Raw genomic sequence first — 23,388 nt, forward strand, 5'->3', positions numbered from 1 at the left:
CTGCTGAGGCAAATTTAAAGTGGTTGTGAACCACTGGTCTACAGTAAACCCTGTGAAGTAACTGGCCTCAAGTGATAAACAGAGATGAAGTAAATCCTCCTATCATCAATCTTCTCCTCTCTACATCTGTTGAAAGTGATGAATTTATAAAGCTTGTCTGAGTGTTCAGAAAACAAGGTGCAGGGAGCTGAAATGCCACATTGCAGAGTTCAGTGAAGAGAGTTCTGAAAGCCAATTGGAGGAAAGAGACCCATCCCTTCCACACAGCACACAGGAACAGATCTCAGGCTGTCAATCTGCTGGAGATCAATCCCTTGTTACCATTTTTCTCTTGGTGTCAGGAAAACTTGTCAGAATTGACTCATGCAGATAAACAAAGAAGCAAACAGAAATGACACTTAATGCTCTTAACTAATACAAGTACACACTATAACGAGATATGCCTTGTTCATATTTCATGACTGAGCTTTACAACCACTTTAACATAACTTGCCAATTATGGCAGGTGGCACTGTCTGCCAAGCTCTCCCATAAAAGTGAATAGGACCATACCACAAGCACAAGCCAAACACTTGTCTCACATTTGCATCACCATCTGAATGCCTCATCTGAAATCTCCTTTCATCATCCTCTGAAAAGTGATCCATAGTGGATCGTTAAAGAAGAAGTCATATAGTAGTTGTAAACCTCAGACATAAAATATACACAAAGCATATCCCTCTATAGTGTGTACTTAAGAGCTCTAAATGTCATTTCTGTCTGCTACCTTGTTCCTCTGCTATTAGCATTACTCACTTCTGACCAGTTTGCCTGACACCAAGAGAAAATTGGGGACAGGGGAAGGACCTTCAGCTGATTGACAGCCTCAGCTTTGTTTATGTAAGCTGTGTGGAGGGGGGGGGGTGTCTTTTCCCTCCAATCAGCTCTCATAGTTCTCCACACTTCTCTGCAGAGTGTAACTTCAGCTCTATGTCCGCTTTTTGGAAAGCTTTATAAATTCTGCACTTAGAAGCGATGTGGAGAAGACAATACTACAGATAAACAGGTACAACTTATGTATGAGGATTTGCTTCATCTCTGTGTATCACCTGAAGCCAGTCACTTCACTGGGTATCTGTAAGGGTAACAACCACTTTAAAAAGGAGCCAGCACGCAACTGCACAGATTGAGACTAAGAAAAAGACTCAGAAAAAGACTAAGTGGTCCATACAGTCTGCCACTTTCATTTTTGTAACCTTTTATTATAGTATAGATCTGTTTTTTGTTACCAAGCCTGTGTAAGTTCACTTGTTGACTGGCTCACTACCTCTGTTGTTGATAGCTGATGCTTGGAACAGAGTTCTGGAAAACTTCCTTTCAGAGGCTACTGTTGAACGTTCCTCCTAGGTTGCAGTCATGTCCTGGGATTCTCTTCATATTGAAGACACTGCCCTCCTGAACCTGATCTAAAGGGACTCTTGAGGGTAAAGTATACAAGTCCCTGTGCTTCTCATCTGATGTCTCTTTAGAAGTCATACAGTTGCAAGAAAAAGTATGTGAACCCCATGGGATTACGTGGAGTTTTGCATGAATTGGGCATAAAATGTGCTCTGAACGTCATCTAAGTCACAACAATAGAACACAGTCTGCTGAACATAATACTACACAAACATTAGATGTTGCCATGGTTTAATTGCACATAACATGTAAACATTCACAGTGCAGGGAGGAAAAAGTATGTGAGGCCCTAGCTTAATGACTTCTCCCAGAGCTAATTGGAGCCAGGAGTGAGCCAACCTTGACTCCAATCAGTGTGATGATATTGGATGTGTTGCTGACAGCTGTCCTGCTCTTAAAAAACACACACCTGTTTTTGGTTTACTGGTTTCAAGAAGCACTGTCTGATGTGAACCATGCCTCACAGAAAAGAGCTCTCAGAAGACCTACGATCAAGAATTATTGACTTGCATGAAGCTGGAAAGGGTTACAAAAGTATCTCCAAAAGCCTTGATGTTCATGTGTCCACGGTAAGACAGACTGTCTACAAATGGAGAAAGTTTAGCACTGTTGCTACTCTCCCTAGGCGTGGTCGTCCTGTAAAAATGACTGCAAGAGCACAGCGCAGAATGCTGCATGAGGTAAAGAAGAATCCCAGAGTGTCAGCTAAAGACCTACAGAAATCTCTGGCACATGCTAACATTTTTGTTGACACATCTACAATAAGGAAAACATTAAACAAGAATGGAGTACATGGGAGGACACCACGGAGGAAGCCATTGCTGTCCAAAAAGAATATTGCAGCACGTTTGAAGTTTGCAAAAGAGCACATGGATGTTCCACAGCACTACTGGCAAAATATACTGTGGACAGATGAAACCAAGATTGAGTTGTTTGGGAAGAACACACAACACTATGTGTGGAGAAAAAAAGGCACAGCACACCAACATCAAAACCTCATCCCCACTGTAAAACATGGCGGAGGAGCATCATGGTTTGGGGCTGCTTTGCTGCCTCAGGGCCTGGACGGATTGTTGTCATTGATGGGAAAATGAATTCCTGAGTTTATCAAGACATTTTGCAGGAAAACGTACGACCATCTGTCCGCCAACTGAAGCTCCGTAGAGGATGGGTGATGCAATAGGACAATGAGCCAAAGCATACAAGTAATTCAACAAAACAATGGCTGCAACAGCACAGAATACGCCTTCTGGAGTGGCCCAGTCAGAGTCCTGACCTCAACCCGATTGAAATGCTGTGGCATGACCTTAAGAGAGCGATTCACACCAGACATCCCAAGAATATTGCTACACTGAAACAGTTTTGTGAAGAGGAGTGGTCCAAAATTACTTCAGATCGTTGTGCAGGTCTGATCTGCAACTACAGGAAACGTTTGGTTGAGGTTATTGCTGCCAAAGGAGGGTCAACCAGTTATTAAGTCCAAAGGTTCACATACTTTTTCCTCCCTGCACTGTGAATGCTTACATGTTATGTGCAATTAAACCATGGCAACATCTAATCTTTGTGTAGTATTATGTTCAGCAGACTGTGTTCTTCTATTATTGTGACTTAGATGACGTTCAGAGCACATTTTATGCCCAATTCATGCAAAACTTCACGTAATCCCAAGGGGTTCACATACTTTTTCTTGCAACTGTACATTTTAATTTCAACAATTTTTATTGAAGGTTTTAAAAGACATAACAAATTGATGTTATACGGTTCAACAGAAAATGTTGTAATACAGTATAGACAAGAGTATTTTAGCCCTCCGAATATTGGGGGGTGTTGTAAGGATCTTGTGAGGGACCGCCGAGCGGCACCACTAGCACTCCACTGGTCAGGCGTGCCCAGAGCGCGGAGTCTAAGCCCCAGGGTACTTGTTCACCAGGGCCCCTGATGGTGGGGATGGACTTGTAGTACCCCGAGACCAGGTCGCCTCTACTGAGCACACCTGTCAGTGGTAGTGGTGTTCGCCAGGGGCTCCAACCAGGGAGAGCCAGATGTGAGGAGGTCGGGTGACCCCGATGGGATGGATGGATGGATGGCTGAGCAAGTGCGTAGTCAGACAGGCCGAGTCGGTATTGTAGAGGACGGTAAGGTACAAGGGAGCAGGCAGAGAATCGTTGGGTCACACGCCAGGTCAGCAGCAGGAGGTCAGATCTAATAAGGGGCATCCAGGGAGAGAGGTCAGGCAAGCAAGGGTCTGGGCAGGAGAAATCAGCAAGGTCAAAGGCAATCCGGGTCAATAACTTACTAGGCACAGGTACAGGAACACAGGAAGCAGGTAAGACCAGAAGGCAACGAAATGACAGCTCAGGGACCTTTAAATATCCCGCCCTGCGCTGCCATTGGTGCCCAGCGGGCGGCCGCGGCTTCTACTGCGCATGCGCGAGCTCGAACGCCGCGGCCGGCCCGGACCTAGTGCCCGTGTACTAGGTGGAGCAGTGCGCCTGCGCCGGGACCATCGCGGCAGGGATCGAGGAGATCCCTGACATTGCCCCCCCCCTACGGGCAACCTCCGGATGCCCACCCGATCTCTCCACCACGGGTGATCACAAAGAAACCTCCGGACAAGCCTAGGTGCATGGACATTATGGGCTGGTTCCCACGAATTGTCCTCAGGGCCGTAGCCCTTCCACTTGATGAGAAATTGGGTCTGGCCCCCCCTTCGTCGGCACTTCAAGATTGCCTCCACCTCGAATTCTTCTTCCTCTTCAACTGTTACGGCCTCCGGGGGCCTGGATTCTCGTTCCGGGAAGGCATCAGGGACTACTGGTTTCAACAGGGACACGTGGAAGACAGGGTGGATCTTGAGTGTCTCGGGGAGAACAAGTTCATAGGCCACCTCATTGACCATCCGTTTGATGCAGAAAGGGCCTATAAATTTAGGTCCCAACTTTTTTGACGGGCAGAGCATCCTCAAGTTAGACGTAGCCAGCCAAACCTTCTCTCCGGGCTGCAGAACCAGATCCCCTCTTCGCTTCCTATTAAAAGCCCTCTTGTAGTCCTCTTGGGCTTGACGGATGGCTTCCTGTAGTTTCCTATTGTTGGAGGTGAAAAAGGTCAGTGCATCCTGTGTCGCTGGAATCGGGCATTCCGGGACCAAGTCCGGGAGGAAGACAGGATGAAACCCATAGTTGGCGAAGAACGGGGACTGCCCAGTTGCTGAATGGCAAGCGTTGTTGTACGCGAATTCTGCCAAAGGGAGGAGTGGCACCCAGTCGTCCTGAGAGAATGATGTGTAGCATCGAAGGTATTGCTCCAGGGTCTGATTGGTCCTTTCGGTCTGGCCATTGGTCTGAGGGTGAAATGCCGAGGAAAGGGACAGCTTGATATCCAGGGCTTTGCACAATGCCCTCCAAAACCGCGAGGTAAACTGCACCCCACGGTCCGAGACGATGTCTTCGGGAACCCCATGCAGTCTAACGATCTCTCGAATGAAGACTTGCGCCGTCTCGAGAAAAATGGGATAAAAGACGAGCGCTTGGTCTCAAAGATTCAAGCTGCTAGCATGAAGGTAAACCTCGTATAACCTCCTCATAGACAAATAAAAACACCAAAAATGCAGCGCTTGAGCATGTAGTGAGAAGAAATTAGCGTATGCACATCCGGATTAAAAGAAATACATTAAAGGTATAACATGCACCAACTTAAACGCACAAATTAATGCAAACAATGGACGGGTAAGTATTAATGATTCATCCGACCAAAACAAAGTGCATATAGTGATAGGGATGTTAGAGTCATTAGAAGTGCATCCGTGTATCAATCAAATTCGTGACTTCCGTGATAGGAGAATAGCTACAAAACGCACTAACCAGATAGCGCAGGAAAAAGCGCATTGGAGTATAATGACCTACTCCCGGTCACAGCCCAAAGATCATCAGCGAAGGGACCTCAGGAACAACTTTGCATCAATCATGCCGTCTCCTACCACCAGGGGGGGGGTACGCCTCCTTACAGTTACACGAATTTGCCTTATATCATCTTTCGCCAGGGGTGGTGTGCTTTCGTATCAGGAGATCACCTTAGGGACTCAGCAATAAGACCCAAAAGAGAGAAATCTTGATAGTGTAGTAATTTTTATTCAAAAGGTTGCTAAAGAACAAGTAGCACACTTACATAATGATATCCAGAAAAGCTGATTAACAGAATCCAAAAAGATGGCCGACAGTCAGATGCATGGACCATGTGGGTAACAAGTAGTATGAGAGGTATCCTTATCTCTAACGCGTTTCTTAATAAAAAAAATCCATTTTGTTTCAAGTTTCGAAACCGCTCTTAACTTGTGTATTCCTCTCCAGTGTCTGTGTATTGTGTCAATCCCTATAAACCTCAGACAATGTGGGTTCTTGTTATGCACTTGGCGAAAGTGCCAAGAGAGGGAATGCTCCTTGAACCCCTTTTTTATATTCTTCAGATGTTCCCGCAGTCTATCCCGAAGCCTCCTAATAGTCCTTCCCACGTATTGCTTTCCACATACGCACTCCACATACGCACTCCAACAAGTATACAACATGGGTACTATTACACGTGATGGTGGACTGAATTTCATATGTTTTACCAGTTGTGTTGGAACTAAAAGAGGTTACCGGGTACTTGTGGATTCCATTATTAGTGCATAGCATGCATCTATTACAGGGAATAAAATGGATGGGTTTTTCCTATCCAAATCCCTCTTCTTCTGTGCTGAGGATCGTTTCTCTGCACTTCTTATCTGGACTTTAACAAAATGGCCGCTGAATGCGATCTGCGCATGCGCGGGTTAACCGCGATGACGCGGCAGCTTCACACTGCGCATGCGCGGGCGTCCCGGCCTCGCGCATGCACAGTAGCGGTAAAATGACGCGGTAATGCGTCTCTTCACTAACTAGGGGTCCTCCTTATAAATAAGGGACCAGAATGAGAGGCACATTCCCTTTGATAATGTGCTCTTGCCACGAAACGCGTTAGGGATAAGGATACCTCTCATACTACTTGTTACCCACATGGTCCATGCATCTGACTGTCGGCCATCTTTTTGGATTCTGTTAATCAGCTTTTCTGGATATCATTATGTAAGTGTGCTACTTGTTCTTTAGCAACCTTTTGAATAAAAATTACTACACTATCAAGATTTCTCTCTTTTGGGTCTTATTGCTGAGTCCCTAAGGTGATCTCCTGATACGAAAGCACACCACCCCTGGCGAAAGATGATATAAGGCAAATTCGTGTAACTGTAAGGAGGCGTACCCCCCCCTGGTGGTAGGAGACGGCATGATTGATGCAAAGTTGTTCCTGAGGTCCCTTCGCTGATGATCTTTGGGCTGTGACCGGGAGTAGGTCATTATACTCCAATGCGCTTTTTCCTGCGCTATCTGGTTAGTGCGTTTTGCAGCTATTCTCCTATCACGGAAGTCACGAATTTGATTGATACACGGATGCACTTCTAATGACTCTAACATCCCTATCACTATATGCACTTTGTTTTGGTCGGATGAATCATTAATACTTACCCGTCCATTGTTTGCATTAATTTGTGCGTTTAAGTTGGTGCATGTTATACCTTTAATGTATTTCTTTTAATCCGGATGTGCATACGCTAATTTCTTCTCACTACATGCTCAAGCGCTGCATTTTTGGTGTTTTTACTTGCGCCGTCTCGGCTGCTGATGGGGTTTTCCGTAAAGGGATGAAATGGGCCATCTTGGACAAGCGGTCCACGACCACGAGAATTGCCGTGTGGTTCAGTGAAGGTGGAAGCTCGACTATGAAGTCCATAGAGATTTTCTGCCAGGGCCGTTCAGGGATGGGCAATGGACGTAGCAGGCCCCACGCCTTATTCCTTGAAGGCTTGTTCCGCTGGCAGATGGCACAGGAGCCCACGTAGTTCTTACAATCCTTGGCCATGTCCGGCCACCAGAAGGAACGTCGGAGAAGTTCCAGGGTCTTGACCGGCCCAAAATGTCCTGCCAGTGGATGGTCATGGCAATGTCCCAAGACTAAGGTTCGGGCATCCTCCGGCACCACAATCCGGTCCTCCCTCCATAGGAGTCCCTCCTTGTTCTGGAGGGGAGCCCCATCGGAGGTGGACATTGCTGTGGACGCTCTCAGGATCTCGGAGTGAAGGTTTGTCTGAAGGGCCAAGAAATTTCCTGCAGGAAGAATAGTGTCGGGCACTGGAATCTCCTTGGTGTCCTCGTACATGCGTGACAACGCGTCAGGCTTCGTGTTTTTCGAGCCGGGCCTGTATGTGATGTGGAACTGGAACCTCGAGAAAAACAATGCCCATCTTGCTTGTCGTGGGCGTAGACGTTTGGCCGTCCTCAGATATTCCAGGTTCTTGTGGTCCGTGAATATCAGGATGGGGTGGGAGGCACCTTCCAGCAGGTACCTCCATTCTTCTAAAGCGGTTTTGATAGCCAGTAGCTCGCGATCCCCAATGTCGTAGTTCCTCTCCGCAGGGGTAAGTTTCCGTGAAAAGAATGCTACTGGGTGAAGTAATTCCTTGGCGCCCTTCCGCTGGGAAAGGATGGAGCCAACCGCGTTTTCAGATGCATCTACTTCTAAGATGTAGGGCAGGGAGGCGTCGGGATGACCCAGAATGGGTGCCGAGGTAAATAACCTTTTTAGTGCTTCAAAAGCTTCCTGTGCCTCGGGCGTCCATCTGAATCGCGTCCCAAGCTTGGTTAACTGAGTGATGGGGGAGACCAGACCCGAGAAGTTCTTGATGAACTTCCGGTAAAAATTTGCGAACCCAATAAAACGTTGGACACTTTTCCTGTCCGTGGGTTCAGGCCAATCTAGGATCGCTGAGACCTTCTGAGGGTCCATTGCGACCCCCGTGGTGGAGATGATCAGACCCAGAAATGTAACGCTAGCCTGTTCAAAGCAGCATTTCTCTGCTTTAGCGTACAACCCGTGCTGCCGCAACCGCCCCAACACCTTTGATACATGTACCCTGTGCTCCCCCAGGGAGGATGAAAAAATCAAAATGTCGTCTAAGTAGACGATGACAAAGATGTCCAGGAAGTCCCTAAAGATGTCGTTCACAAAGTGTTGGAAGGTGGCTGGCGCATTGCACAACCCGAAAGGCATGACCAGGTACTCAAAATGGCCGAAACGGGTGCGGAAGGCCGTCTTCCACTCATCCCCCTCCCTTATGCGAACCAAATTGTAGGCTCCCCTTAAGTCCAACTTGGTAAACACTACTGCAGCTTTTAGGCTCTGGAATAATTCAGGTACCAGTGGTAATGGGTAACGATTTTTAATGGTGACCCTATTCAGCTCCCGATAGTCAATGCATGGCCTCAAAGTCTTGTCCTTCTTTTCTACAAAGAAGATCCCTGCACCTGCTGGGGAAGTGGAGGGACGGATGAATCCCTTTCGGAGGCTATCCTCAATATAGTCCTTCAGGGCCCCTAATTCTAGCTCAGAAAGGGGAAAAATTCGCCCGAACGGAATTTCCGAACCGGGCAACAGATCAATAGGACAGTCATATGGGCGGTGGGGGGGTAGAGCATCTGCTCCCCGTTCACTGAACACATCAAGAAACTCATGGTAGGCTGCAGGAATCACTTGTTTTAGGCTGTCATCCCCTTCAGAGCACAGGAGGACCCGGGGGACCTCCGGGCCCGAAGTTCGACACAGTTCCCGACAATATGGGGAAGGGAACGAGACAACCCCAGTCTCCCAGTCAATTTGGGGGTTATGGGCCCGCAACCAAGGGAGCCCCAGAATGACTGGGAAAAGGGGTGATGCAATAGCATCCAGGCGGAGGAGTTCCCGGTGCTGACCGGCAATGGAAGTCACAATGGAAGGGGTCTCCTGGTTAACCACCCCTGACTTTATCCGGGAACCATCAGCCAAAAAGATGTGAAACCCCTTCTCCTTTGGGCGGAGGGGAATACCCTGCTGGTGAGCAAAATTGATATCCACAAAACAGCTGCATGCCCCCGAATCAACTATGGCCGTCACCTCCACGGTCCTTTCTGAAAGCTGAAAGGAGAGGGGAACAACTAAGTACTGGGACGGGTTCATATTGCCAACAGATAAAGAAGATGAGGTGAACTTACTCAGTTTCTGCGGGCAGGAACGCACCATGTGACCAGCTTCGCCGCAGTACAGACACAGATTCTGGGAGCGTCTGCGCTGGCGTTCCTCAGGCGATAGTTTAGGCCGAGCCAGGCCTAGCTGCATGGGTTCGGGAGCATCTTCAAACGGCAGGTTCTGGGTGCTTGGCCTAGTATGTTGACTGGATCCCTGAAATGACCCCCAGGGATTTCCGCGACCCTGACCAGACCTCTCCAATCTGCGCTCCCGTAGTCTACGGTCAATTTTGATGGTGAGTGCAATTAGGTCCTCTAATGTCTCGGGCACCTCCACCCGGGCGAGCTCGTCTTTCAGAGCCTCTGATAGGCCCATACGAAACTGGTGCAAAAGTGCGAACTCGTTCCAACGAGTGTCACCCATCCAGCGCCTAAAGTCAGAGGCGTATTCCTCAGCCGCCCGCCGACCTTGTCGGAGTGCGTATAATGTGGCCTCGGCCGAGGCTGCCCGTTGTGGGTCATCATATAAGATGGCCATAGCGTTAAAGAAGCTGTCGACCGTAACCAGGTGAGGGTCATTGTTTCCCCTTAGTCGGTGGGCCCAGTCTTGGGGTTCACCCTGCAACAGGGAGACAACAAACCCCACTTTCACTGATTCCGTCAAAAAGGTCCGTGGCTGCAGTTCAAAATAGAGCAGACAGGAGTCACGGAATGACCGAAAGCGTGTGCGATCCCCATGGAAGCGCTCGGGTAAGGGTACTCGGGGTTCCGCCATAGGGAGTGATGTGGGAGGCCCAGGAGCCGGCTCATGGACTGCTGCGACCGGTGGTGCAGGAGCCGGGGCCTGTGAAACAGGAACAGATATGGTGCAGGCCTGAAACCGATTCTCGATCTGCAGACATCTGTCCTGTAATGTGTTTACGGCTTGCGTCAGGGTAGCCAGGTGCCTGCAAACCTCGTCCAACGGGGAGAGTCCTCCTCGAGGCTCAGTCAGGGCCTTCTGGTACTGTGAGGGACCGCCGAGTGGCACCACTAGCACTCCACTGGTCAGGCGTGCCCAGAGCGCGGAGTCTAAGCCCCAGGGTACTTGTTCACCAGGGCCCCTGATGGTGGGGATGGACTTGTAGTACCCCGAGACCAGGTCGCCTCTACTGAGCACACCTGTCAGTGGTAGTGGTGTTCGCCAGGGGCTCCAACCAGGGAGAGCCAGATGTGAGGAGGTCGGGTGACCCCGATGGGATGGATGGATGGATGGCTGAGCAAGTGCGTAGTCAGACAGGCCGAGTCGGTATTGTAGAGGACGGTAAGGTACAAGGGAGCAGGCAGAGAATCGTCGGGTCACACGCCAGGTCAGCAGCAGGAGGTCAGATCTAATAAGGGGCATCCAGGGAGAGAGGTCAGGCAAGCAAGGGTCTGGGCAGGAGAAATCAGCAAGGTCAAAGGCAATCCGGGTCAATAACTTACTAGGCACAGGTACAGGAACACAGGAAGCAGGTAAGACCAGAAGGCAACGAAATGACAGCTCAGGGACCTTTAAATATCCCGCCCTGCGCTGCCATTGGTGCCCAGCGGGCGGCCGCGGCTTCTACTGCGCATGCGCGAGCTCGAACGCCGCGGCCGGCCCGGACCTAGTGCCCGTGTACTAGGTGGAGCAGTGCGCCTGCGCCGGGACCATCGCGGCAGGGATCGAGGAGATCCCTGACAGATCTAGAAGACAATATCATCAGAGGTATTCTAGTTAGTATATTGAACTTGGCGAAGTGTATGAGGTATTGGGGAAAGTATTAAACAGGAGAAGATGGGGGGTATGTAACTTGGTAGGGAAGGAGGTACCAGTCTAGGTTTGGTTAATGGTTTTGGTTTTAAATTTGCGATTTATTAATCAAAGTTGTATGGAGCATTTTGGATTGTGAAACCATCGAGCCCGTTGAGGAGTGAATTTACGTTGAGAGGAGTTATTTGATGCTGATCTCTTTTCCATATCAGATTGGAAATTGAGATCTTGGATCAGGGATGTGAGAGGAGTGTTGGTGCTGTTCCATAATCTAGTGATGTTAATTTTGGCTGCGTAAAGTGTGTGGGTAATGATGGTGCGGGAGTTAGGTGGAAATTTTTCGATTCCGATATGTAGGCGTGCTAAAGAAGGATTTGGGGTGATCAGGGTTCCAGATATTTCAGAGATTAAATTGAAAACGCTATTCCAGTAGGATCTAATTGTTTGGCAGGACCAGAGGATGTGCAGTGTTGAACCGATTTCACCACATTATCTCCAGCAAGAAGAGGGGTGTTTGGATAGTAGGTAGAGAGCTTAACGGGAGTTAGGTACCACTGGTGAAGGATTTTTAGGTACGACTCCCAATGGGAGGTACACCGGGTGGATTTGTGGGTGATGCTGAATGCTTTTTCCCATGCTTGTGTTGTGATTTGTTGCGAAAGTATTTTTTCCCAATTTGTTAGGAAGATAGATTGTATGGCGAATTGCAGGTTAGTGAGGAACGTATAAGGTTGAAAGGCCCTTATCAGGATATCGTGTTTTGGTAAGGAAAGCGTATGCAGTAATTGGGATCTTTGTAGAGTAAGGTATTTTCCTTGTTTGTAAGCAGTGTACAATAATTAGGTAGGTAAAGTATTCAGTAGAAGGAAGATTATATTTAATTTGAAGATTTTGGAACGAGTATGGGATTTGGTCATTATAGAGGTCAGTAATGTGTAGGAAGTCATACATTTTAACAGACTACAGAAGCAGCAAGAACTCCTGAGCGGTGGGTTCTCTTCTCTAGTAAACTCTAATGAATAGCATTCACAGAAGAAATGTTTCACTGTCCTGGAAACAATGTTCATAGCTGTGGTTCTTAGGCATTTGGAATGTATGTCAATTGTTTATAGTAAATGGGTATACACAGCATTACACAAAAAGCTGGAAAGTAGGTCTAGCAGGAGAAAACTTTGTCGTATAGAACACATTGGAAGTAGAGCTGGCCATACACACAGATTCTGGTGGGCTGAACTGGGGAAAAAAATTAACAGGTTCCTCCATCCACACTACACAGCACAGATGGACAAATCTCCCATTACAGCTATTGTATTCTGACAGCCAACCACACCAACTCTTAGGGCTCATGTACACGGGGCGTTTGGAAAACTCTTCTGAACCATGGAAACTGACTGCTGGAAAACGTAGGTCAAAAACCATCAGTTTAGCCGCGTTTGCATACCGCGTTTATGCGCATTTGCGTTCAAAAGCGTTTTAAAAGATAACCTCAGGAGACCTTCCCAAATGCCCAGAATGCACTGAAAAATAGTAAAAAATTAACTATTTCAGAAATTTTGAGAGAAATAGAGAGAGCAGAAGCAGAGAGAGCAGTATGTGTTGAGATGACCTGTCTTTTCTGGTTGTATTCACTATGGATCCCATCATGAGAAATAATGCAGCGCGTTCTACCATTTTTTTCCTTCACACGAAACCTGGAACTGACTGCGCTGGTGTACCGGGTCCATTTGAATACATGGAAAACACTTTGCATGCATTTCTGATGATGAAAAAAGACTCTGGACAGCATCTGGATATGGAACAGTTAAACGCTTCTAAATGCAAACGCTTATAAACGTGGTTAATTGCGTTTACAAGCATTTGGCGTTTGAAATGCCGGTAAAATCTACTCCTGAACGCAAGTTTGGTGCGTTCAAAAAAATGACTGTAAACTCAACTACCTGTAACGACGATGTGTACATGGACACATTAGGGAGAGTTCAGGGGCTGCTGAAAAAAAACCGCTGAACAGCTCCTGAATGTCAGTTTATCAGATGCAGTGTACATGAGCCCTTAAAATACCTGAACAATGGCTGCATCTGAATACATGCAGCCACTGTCCAGCCAACAATTTTCCACCTGGCTTCTTCAAAGGATGTTGGGAAGGAGACAGCAGGCATGGCCACCCACCGAGCAATTTCATCAGCAAGCAGGTGAAAATAGCTCCATGAATATATATAAAAAAAAGGTAACGTCCTGACTTGTACTTTATGGCTATGACGAAGGCTTGTTTACGAAACGCGTAAACAAATTTTATATGCACATTTTACTCGCTCAATAAAATGTATTATTCAGAACAAGGAGTGCCGGCTCTACCAATCCTTCAGCTGCATCTGTGCCGAGAAGACACACCGAGCCAGAGCACTGACATTCCACTTCCGTGGGGATTATCTCTGGGCATAGCACCTACTTGTTCATGAAAATAGCTCCATGATTAACCATTTGTCCTCCACAGGACTTACCCCCCATCCTGACCAGGCCACTTTTTGCGTTACGGCGCTGTTACTTTAACTGACAATTGCACGGTCATGCAACACTGCACCCAAATAAAATTTACGTCCTTTATTTCCCATGAATTGAGCTTTCTTTCGGTGGTATGTGATCACCTCTGTGGTTTTTTATTTTGTGCACTATAAAAAAAAAGAATGACAATTTTGAGTAAAAAAAAAAAAAAACAATATTTTGGACTTTTTGCTATTAAACATATCCAATAAAAAAAATTTTAAAAATAAAATTTCGGCATACATTTATGTAAAAATGTATTCTGCTACATGTCTTTGCTAAAAAAAAATCCCAATATGTGTAAATTAATTGGTTTACGTGAAAGTCATAGCGTTTACAAATGGCGGTGTATATATATATATATATATATATATATATATATACACACACATATACACACACACACACACACACACACACACACACACACACACACATACACAGTGAATTTTTTTTTTATACTAGGAATGGTGGCGATCGGCGACATATAGCAGGACTGCAGTGGGCATTATGACACTGGGGGGAACAGACTTGGTGTCACCGACATCCACGGTGACAACAATGCAGTGATCAGTCCTAATAAAAAGCACTAACACTGTACTAACAGCACTGGGCAGGAAAGGGTTAACATGTGGGGCGATCAAAGGGTTAACAGTGTGCTGTTTTACTAGGGGCTGTCTGTGTCTGTGTGCTTCACTGTAAGCACACTGCTTTGCATGGCTGTGCTGTGCACAGCCATGCAAAGCAGTGTGCAGGAGCTGACAGGGGAGAGAACTGTTTTGTTTACAAACAGTTCTCCTACCTGTCGAAGATGCGCGGCAATCATCGGGCGCCGGCGAGTAATCATCAGACGGGACCCAGTGCTTGACAGTACCGACCGCGAAATCACGTATATATACACGTAATTTTGCACACCCGTGATGCCCTGTAGCAGTACATCTGCTATAGGGCAGAAGGGAAGCAGTTAAAGTGGTTGTACACTTCAGACACAAAATATGAACAAAGCATAGCCCTCTATAGTGTTCACTTGTCTCAGTTAAGAGCACTGTGTCAATTCCGTCTGCTGCCTTGTCCCTCTGCTATCAACATGAGTCACTTCTGACAAGTTTTCCTGAAACCAAGAGAAATGTATACATAAATATATTTTATTGGGATTTTATGTGATAGACCAACACAAAGTGGCACATAATTGTGACGTGGAAGGAAAATGATAAATGGTTTTCAAATTTTTTACAAATAAATATATGAAAATTGTTGCATGCATTTGTAATTATCCCCCCAGAGTCAATACATTGTAGGACCGCCTTTTGCTGCAATTCCAGCTGCAAGTCTTTTTGGGAAAGTCTCTACCAGCTTTGCACATCTAGAGAGGGACATTTTTGCCCATTCTTCTTTGCAAAATAGCTCAAGCTCTGTCAGATTGGATGGAAAGCGTCTGTGATCAGCAATTTTCAAGTCTTGCCACAGATTCTCACTCAGATTTAGGTCTGGACTTTGACTGGGCCATTCTAACGCATGAATATGCTTTGATCTAAACCATTCCATTGTAGCTCTGGCTGTATGTTTAGGGTCGTTGTCCTGCTGGAAGGTGAACCTCCGCCCCAGTCTTCAGTCTTTTGCAGACTCTAACAGATTTCTTCTAAGATTGCCCTGTATTTGGCACCATCTATCCTCCTATCAACTCTGGCCAGCTTCCCTGTCCCTGCTGAAGAAAAGCATCCCCACAACATGATGCTGCCACCATGTTTCACAGTGGGTATGGTATGTTCAGGGTGATGTGCAGTGTTAGTTTCCTGCCACACATAACGTTTTGCTTTCAGGCATTCAATTTGGTTTCATCTGACCAGGGCACCTTCTTCCACATGTTTGCTGTGTCCCCCACATGGCTTCTCGTAAACTGCAAATGGGACTTCTTATGGCTTTCTTTCAACAATGGCTTTCTTCTTGCCACTCTTCCATGAAGTCCAGATTTGTGGAGTGCACAACTAATAGTTGTCCTGTGGACAGATTCTACCACCTGAGCTGTGAATCTCTGCATCTCCTCTAGAGTTACCATGGGCCTCTTGGCTGCTTCTCTGATTAATGCTGTCCTTGCCCGGCCTGTCACTTTAGGTGTATGGCCATGTCTTGGTAGGTTTGCAGTTCTGTCATACTCTTTTCATGTTTGGATGATGGACTGAACAGTGGTCTGTGAGATGTTCAAAGCTTGGGTTCTTTTTTTTGCAACCTGACCCTGCTTTAAACTTCTCCACAACTTTATCCCTAACCTGTCTAGCATGTTCCTTGGCCTTCATGATGCTGTTTGTTCACTAATGTTCTCTAACAAATCTCTGAGGGCTTCACAGAACAGCTGTATTTATACTGGGATTAAACTACGCACAGGTGGATTCTATTTACTAATTAGGTGACTTCTGAAGGCAATTGGTTCCACTATTTAGAATTTGTATATATTGGAAGCCGACCAGATGCTACAGGTGTCTGTGTACGTTTCATACTTTGAGCCCTTCCCCATATGTCAGGACCACTGCCGGAGATCTCCGAGGACAACCCACTGATCCAAAGCCTATTAAGACCACCATTCTGATCTTGTAGCTACATCCATTGTGGAGTTTTACATTAAGGGCTCATCTACATTTGTGCAGTGTATTATGTCACGGTAATGTGTGCTGCATTAACCCCTTCCTGCCGAGTGTACATATATATGTGGTCTCTCTGAACTGGGTCTTTATCTGTGGGGGTACATACAGTGAGGAACAGAAGTATTTGAACACCCTTCGATTTTGCAAGTTCTCCCACTTAGAACTCATGGAGGGGTCTGAAATTCACATTGTATGTGCATTCCCACTCAGAGACAGAATTTTAAAAAAAAATTCAGGAAATTACATTGTATGATTTTTAAAGCATTTGTCTTGCACTGCTGAACATAAGTATTTGAACACCTGAGAAAATCAGTGTTAATATTTGGTACAGAAGCCTTTGTTTGCAATTACAGAGGTCAAACGTTTCCTGTAGTTCTTGACCAGGTTTGCACACACTGCAACAGGGATTTTGGCCCACTCCTCCACACAGATCTCCTCTAGATCTGTCAGGTTTCGGGGCTGTTGCTGAGCAACAAGGAGTTTCAGCTCCCTCCAAAGATGTTCTATTGGATTTAGGTCTGGAGACTGGCTAGGCCACTCCAGAACCTTGATATGCTTCTTACGGAGCCACTCCTTGGTTATCTTGGCTGTGTGCTTCGGGTCGTTGTCATGTTGGAAGACCCAGCCAAGACCCATCTTCAATGCTCTGACTGAGGGAAGGAGGTTGTTGCTCAAAATCTCACAATAAATGGCCCCATTCATCCTCTCCTTAATACAGTGCAGTTGTCCTGTCCCCTTCGCAGAAAAGCACCCCCAAAGCATGATGTTACCACCCCCATGCTTCACAGTAGGGATGGTGTTCTTGGGATGCAACTCATCCTTTTTCATCCAAACACGATGAGTCAAGTTCAGACCAAAAAGTTCTACTTTGGTCTCATCTGACCACATGACTTTCTCCCATGCCTCCTCTGGATCATCCAGATGGTCATTGGCAAACTACGGACGGGCCTGGACATGTGATGACTTGAGCAGGGGAACCTTCCGTGCAATGCATGATTTGAAACCATGATGGCGTATTGTTCTACCGACAGTGACCTTTGAAACTGTGGTCCCAGCTCTCTTCATGTCATTGACCAGCTTCTCCCTTGTAGTTCAGGGCTGATTCCTCACCTTTCTTATCATCAGTGATACCCCACAAGGTGAGATCTTGCATGGAGCCCCAGTCCGAGGGAGACTGACAGTCGTCTTTAGCCTCTTCCATTTTCTAACAATTGCTCCAACAGTTGATCTATTTTCACCAAGCTGCTTGGCAATTGTCCCGTAGCCCTTTCCAGCCTTGTGGAGGTCCACAATTTTGTCTCTGGTGTCTTTTGACAGCTCTTTCGTCTTGCCCATGGTAGTAGTTGGCGTCTGACTGACTGAGCTCTTTAAAGACACCTGTCCACCCCACAGACAGGTGCTACTAAGTTAGATTAATGACTGGAGTAGAGGTGGACTTTTTAAAGGCACAGTAACAGGTCTTTGAGAGCCAGAATTCTTGCCGTTTCTTAAGTGTTCAAATACTTATGTTCAGCAGTGCAAGACAAAAATTCTTTAAAAACCATACAATGTGATTTCCTGAATTTTTTTTTAATTCTGTCTCTCAGAGTGGGAATGCACCTACAATGTGAATTTCAGACCCCTCCATGATTTCTAAGGGGGAGAACTTGCAAAATCGCAGGGTGTTCAAATACTTCTGTTCCTCACTGTATGTGCGTACATGCGTTTGTGCTGGGAACCAGCTCCTCTCACTGATATTTTGGGCTCCGTACTAACGAAGGCCAGGTTCCCAAACACCAGGTTGTTGTGACAGCCTCTGATTAGCTATCCCAGTGATCTGTCACTATGTATTCTTCTACTATTTTTATTTCTCCTCTTGAATGGAGAAAAAGATACACAGGGGTCAATTCACTAAAGGATTATTCATGTGATATGAAGGTCATGTGACCCATTTTTTTGGAAATATTGCATTAGATAATAAAACAGTCAATTTATCAAAGTAAAAAATTGAATGTGAGGCAAATACTGAAAAAAAAAAAAGAAAAATCATTAGGCTTTTTCACATTGAATGCAGTTGGCTGCATTTTGAACTGCACTCCAACTGCACAGACAGTCCAAAATTCAGGCAATCCTATGAGAACAGTTCTCACCATTGCAGTGCAGTTCAGCGCAGTGCTGAAAAGTACTGTATGCTGCATTTTTTCGCACCGCAAATGCACTGCAACGCATCACAGTGCACATAGAAGTCAAAGGAAAGAAGATGAAGGAAGTGAACTCGCAGGTCAAATGCAGTTAGAAAATTGCGTATCAACTGCATGTATAGATACAAGGAAAAAAATGCGCAGTTTCATGAAGTTTCTGGTGTGAATGGGCCCTAAAGTCCATTCACTAATGAACACACACATTGGTTATGTATCACCTGGCAGTGGGCACTCGGTATTTTAGCCATGTACAGAATAACAAGGAGAGGAACTCTGCACTGGCCAGGAGGTTAAAAGTATACAAAGTATCAGTGTGGAAATGTTCTCTGAACTCAGGAATGAAAATATATAGTAACGTCACCAGAGGGAGATTGTTCTATGAATGGAAGCACACTAGAATATTTTTGTTTCAGATTTCTGTGTGCATTTATTTACAGAACTATCTTCCTCTGATGCAGTGTTAGTATGTACAAAAAAAAAATGTTGAAAACAAAAATGTAAAAAATATTGTTAAATATATGTGATAAATATCACAAAACAAATATTTAAAAGTTACTAAACCCAGGACCCTGCATTCACTATATCTGGTCTCCCACAGTACACAGAACATGGAAATGCAATTATTTTAGTAAATATAACCTGCTAAATACCTTTTCTCATCAGCAGTTAGAACAGTCTTGTGGCTTCTATCAGTGTCCAGCAGAGCACTGGTTAAAGCTTATAGGAGTTTTATTCTGCACTAGGAGGATGCAGAACCCCTGACCTGGACAGTGCTGATTGGCCCTGTGCTGATCACATGCACTCTCCCAAGAAAAAAAAACAAAACTCTCTAGCAATACACACCAAACAGAGCATGTGCAGAGTGACTCCACACAATATGTCTTACCAGGAGATAAAGAGGGGGACACTGGAAGAAGGGGAGGGTCAGAAAAGTCAGGATCAATGCAGAGGTTTAACCACAGTGAGTATAACAAGCATACTTTACTGCACATACAGACTGATTTTACTGCAGTGGGTTTAGTAACACTTTAACGCATCTGGTAAATAACTACTTTTGAGGTAAATACTGCATTTTGAGTCATCTCAACTCCAAAATTTATGCGGTACTTATCTCTAAGGCCCCTTTCACGCGGGTGTTCCATAACAATTATTTAGAAGTGGTCACAAGGTGGAATTTTGCATGATTTATCACGAGTTTGGAAGTGCGTTTTGTGAAACATATCACATGTTGGGAATAATGCACTATGTGTGAATATCATTTTTTCTTTTGAGGTTTGTTTGAATAAGAAGAATCTTAGGTAGGATAAAATAAATAATTCCTAGATTGTAAGCTCCTAGGATCAGGCCCTCCTAACCCTCTTGTATTGAACTGTATTGTTGATGTATTGTCTCCCGTTACATTGTAAAGTGCTGAGCAAACTGTTGGCGCTATATAAATTCTGTGTAATAATATATAAATAAATAATTGGTATCAATGTGTTTTAGGTAAGAAAAAAAAAATGCGCAAATTGTTTCTGGGCCCTACTATGGGTACATACAACAAGTAACATACTCATACATGATATCACCACCATCACCAGGAGCAGCAGAATTTATTATGTTATGGTAATTGCAAGAAATATCCAACTACATTAACAGCTTCCCCTCTGCCCTATAGAAGAAATACTGCTACAGGGCTGCACAGGTGTGCAAAGTCACGCCATACAGAGCCATACAAAGCAGTATGCTTACAGTTGAAAGCACACACACACAATGTGACACAGCACACAGTTAACCCTTTGAGTGCCCCAGATGTTAACCCCTTCCTGCCCAGTGTTATTAGTACAGTGTCAGTGCTTTTTATTAGCACTGATCACTGTATTGGTGTCACTGGGGATGTCAATGACACCAAGTCAGTTCCCCCCATTGTCAGAATGTCCGCCGCAGTCCCGCTATAAGTCACTGATCGCTGCCATTACTAGTAAAAATAAAAGAAGATCCCAGTATATATACCGCCATTTGTAAATGCTATAACTTTCACGTAAACCAATTAATTTACATGTATTGGGATTTTTTTTTTAGCAAAGACATGTAGCAGAATACATTTTGGCCTAAATTTATGACAAGATTTGATTTTTAAATTTTTTTTATTGGATATGTTTTATAGCCAAAAGTCAAAAACATTGTTTTTTTTCCTCAAAATCGTCAGTCTTTTTTTGTATAGCGCAAAAAATAAATGCACAGGCGATCAAATACCACCGAAAGCTCTATTTGTGGGGAAAAAAAGGACGCAAGTTTCATTTGGGTGCAGCATTGCATGACGGCGCAATTGTCAAGTAACGCAGCGCCGTACCACAAAAATGGCCTGGTCGGGAAGGGGGGGGGGGGGGGAAATACTCGGGAGGGCAAGTGGTTAAGGGAATGTCTTGGGGACCCCCAGGTCTCCAGGACTAGTGTCCACATTGGAGGAGTTCCCCTCTATTTTCTGGGGACAACCCGAAATTTGGGATTTTCTTTTACTTTCACTGATAATGGTGAAAATAGAGATGGAGAATCTCCCCTAACGGGGGCACAGACAGCAATAAACACTGACAGGGGGTCTAATCTCTCTGCATTCTATCCAAAACTAACACATTCTTGCCTATACTTTAACTAAATTAAAGAGGAGCTCCACCCAAAAGAGGAAGTTCCACTTCAAGTCCTGCTCCCCTGCCACGTTTGGCATGTCATTTTCTGGAGTGGGTATGTAGTTTGGACAGATACCCGCTCCCACTTGCGCTCAGATTGCCGCAACACATGCGCACTACCTTTGTATGTGTGCCATTCAAAAGGTAATTCATGTCACGTGAGTTGTGGTTCTGAGCCTGGTCCTGCAACACACAGATGGGTCAGCTTAGACACAATCTCTAATATAACCCTCAAATGATCCGATCATCCCAAGGAACAGATCAACGCTCTGTGAAGACGGTTACATTGGATTGTCAGTGCCGGTCCAATACAATGCCATACAATGACAACACACACTAGGGAGCTTTACTAACACTGTAGAGTGCACAATCTGGTCCAGCTGTTCATGGCAACCAATCAGCTCCTGACTTCAGCTTGTTCCATTAAGCTTTAGCACCAAACCCTGGAAGCTGATTGGTTCCTATGCAGAGCTGCACCAGATTTTGCACTCTCTCCTCCAGCGTGGATTCTGTTCATCATCATCACAGGTGACAAAGGAATGGATCCCATTCTGACCTTGATCTCCATCTACACCTCCTCCAGGAATGAGCCGTGCTGGGATCTGTAGGCCCCCCCATACATCTGTACACAGCACCCCATGTCAGTGGTCTCCATCTACACCTCCTCCAGGAATGAGCCGTGCTGGGATCTGTAGCCCCCCCCCTCCCCATACATCTGTACACAGCACCCCATGTCAGTGATCTCCATCTACACCTCCTCCAGGAATGAGCCGTGCTGGGATCTGTAGTCCCCCCCCCCATACATCTGTACACAGCACCCCATGTCAGTGATCTCCATCTACACCTCCTCCAGGAATGAGCCGTGCTGGGATCTGTAGTCCCCCCCCCTCCCCATACATCTGTACACAGCACCCCATGTCAGTGATCTCCATTTACACCTCCTCCAGGAATGAGCCGTGCTGAGATCTGTAGTCCCCCCTATACATCTGTACACAGCACCCCATGTCAGTGATCTCCATCTACACCTCCTCCAGGAATGAGCCGTGCTGGGATCTGTAGTCTCCCCTATACATCTGTACTCAGCACCCCATGTCAGTGATCTCCAACTACACCTCCTCCAGGAATGAGCCATGCTGGGATCTGTAGTCCCCCCCCCCATACATCTGTACACAGCACCCCATGTCAGTGATCTCTATCTACACCTCCTCCAGGAATGAGCCGTGCTGGGATCTGTAGTCCCCCCTATACATCTGTACACAGCACCCCATGTCAGTGATCTCCAACTACACCTCCTCCAGGAATGAGCCATGCTGGGATCTGTAGTCCCCCCCCCCCCCATACATCTGTACACAGCACCCCATGTCAGTGATCTCTATCTACACCTCCTCCAGGAATGAGCCGTGCTGGGATCTGTAGTCCCCCCCATACATCTGTACACAGCACCCCATGTCAGTGATCTCCATCTACACCTCCTCCAGGAATGAGCCGTGCTGGGATCTGTAGTCCCCCCCATACATCTGTACTTAGCACCCCATGTCAGTGATCTCCATCTACACCTCCTCCAGGAATGAGCCGTGCTGGGATCTGTAGTCCCCCCTATACATCTGTACACAGCACCCCATGTCAGTGATCTCCATCTACACCTCCTCCAGGAATGAGCCGTGCTGGGATCTGTAGTCCCCCCTATACATCTGTACACAGCACCCCATGTCAGTGATCTCCATCTACACCTCCTCCAGGAATGAGCCGTGCTGGGATCTGTAGTCCCCCCTATACATCTGTACTCAGCACCCCATGTCAGTGATCTCCATCTACACCTCCTCCAGGAATGAGCCATGCTGGACCTGTAGCCCCCTCCTTGTACACAGCACCCCATGTCAGTGATCTCCATCTACACCTCCTCCAGGAATGAGCCGTGCTGGGATCTGTAGTCCCCCCCCCCCCATACATCTGTACACAGCACCCCATGTCAGTGATCTCCATCTACACCTCCTCCAGGAATGAGCCATGCCGGGATCTGTAGTCCCTCCCCCCATACATCTGTACACAGCACCCCATGTCAGTGATCTCCATCTACACCTCCTC

General features: G+C 46.2%; 1 protein-coding gene across 8 annotated transcripts in view; it reads right to left on the reverse strand.

Moving 5' to 3' along the window:
• The window catches only part of MTMR1 (myotubularin related protein 1), a 146,697-nt gene that overhangs the window by 122,379 nt on the left and 930 nt on the right, over window positions 1-23,388 (reverse strand). The window lies entirely within an intron of this gene.

This window comes from Staurois parvus, unplaced genomic scaffold, assembly GCF_062004578.1.
Source record: "Staurois parvus isolate SC_StPar_1 unplaced genomic scaffold, SC_StPar_1.0 ptg000361l, whole genome shotgun sequence".
Taxonomy (NCBI): domain Eukaryota; kingdom Metazoa; phylum Chordata; class Amphibia; order Anura; family Ranidae; genus Staurois; species Staurois parvus.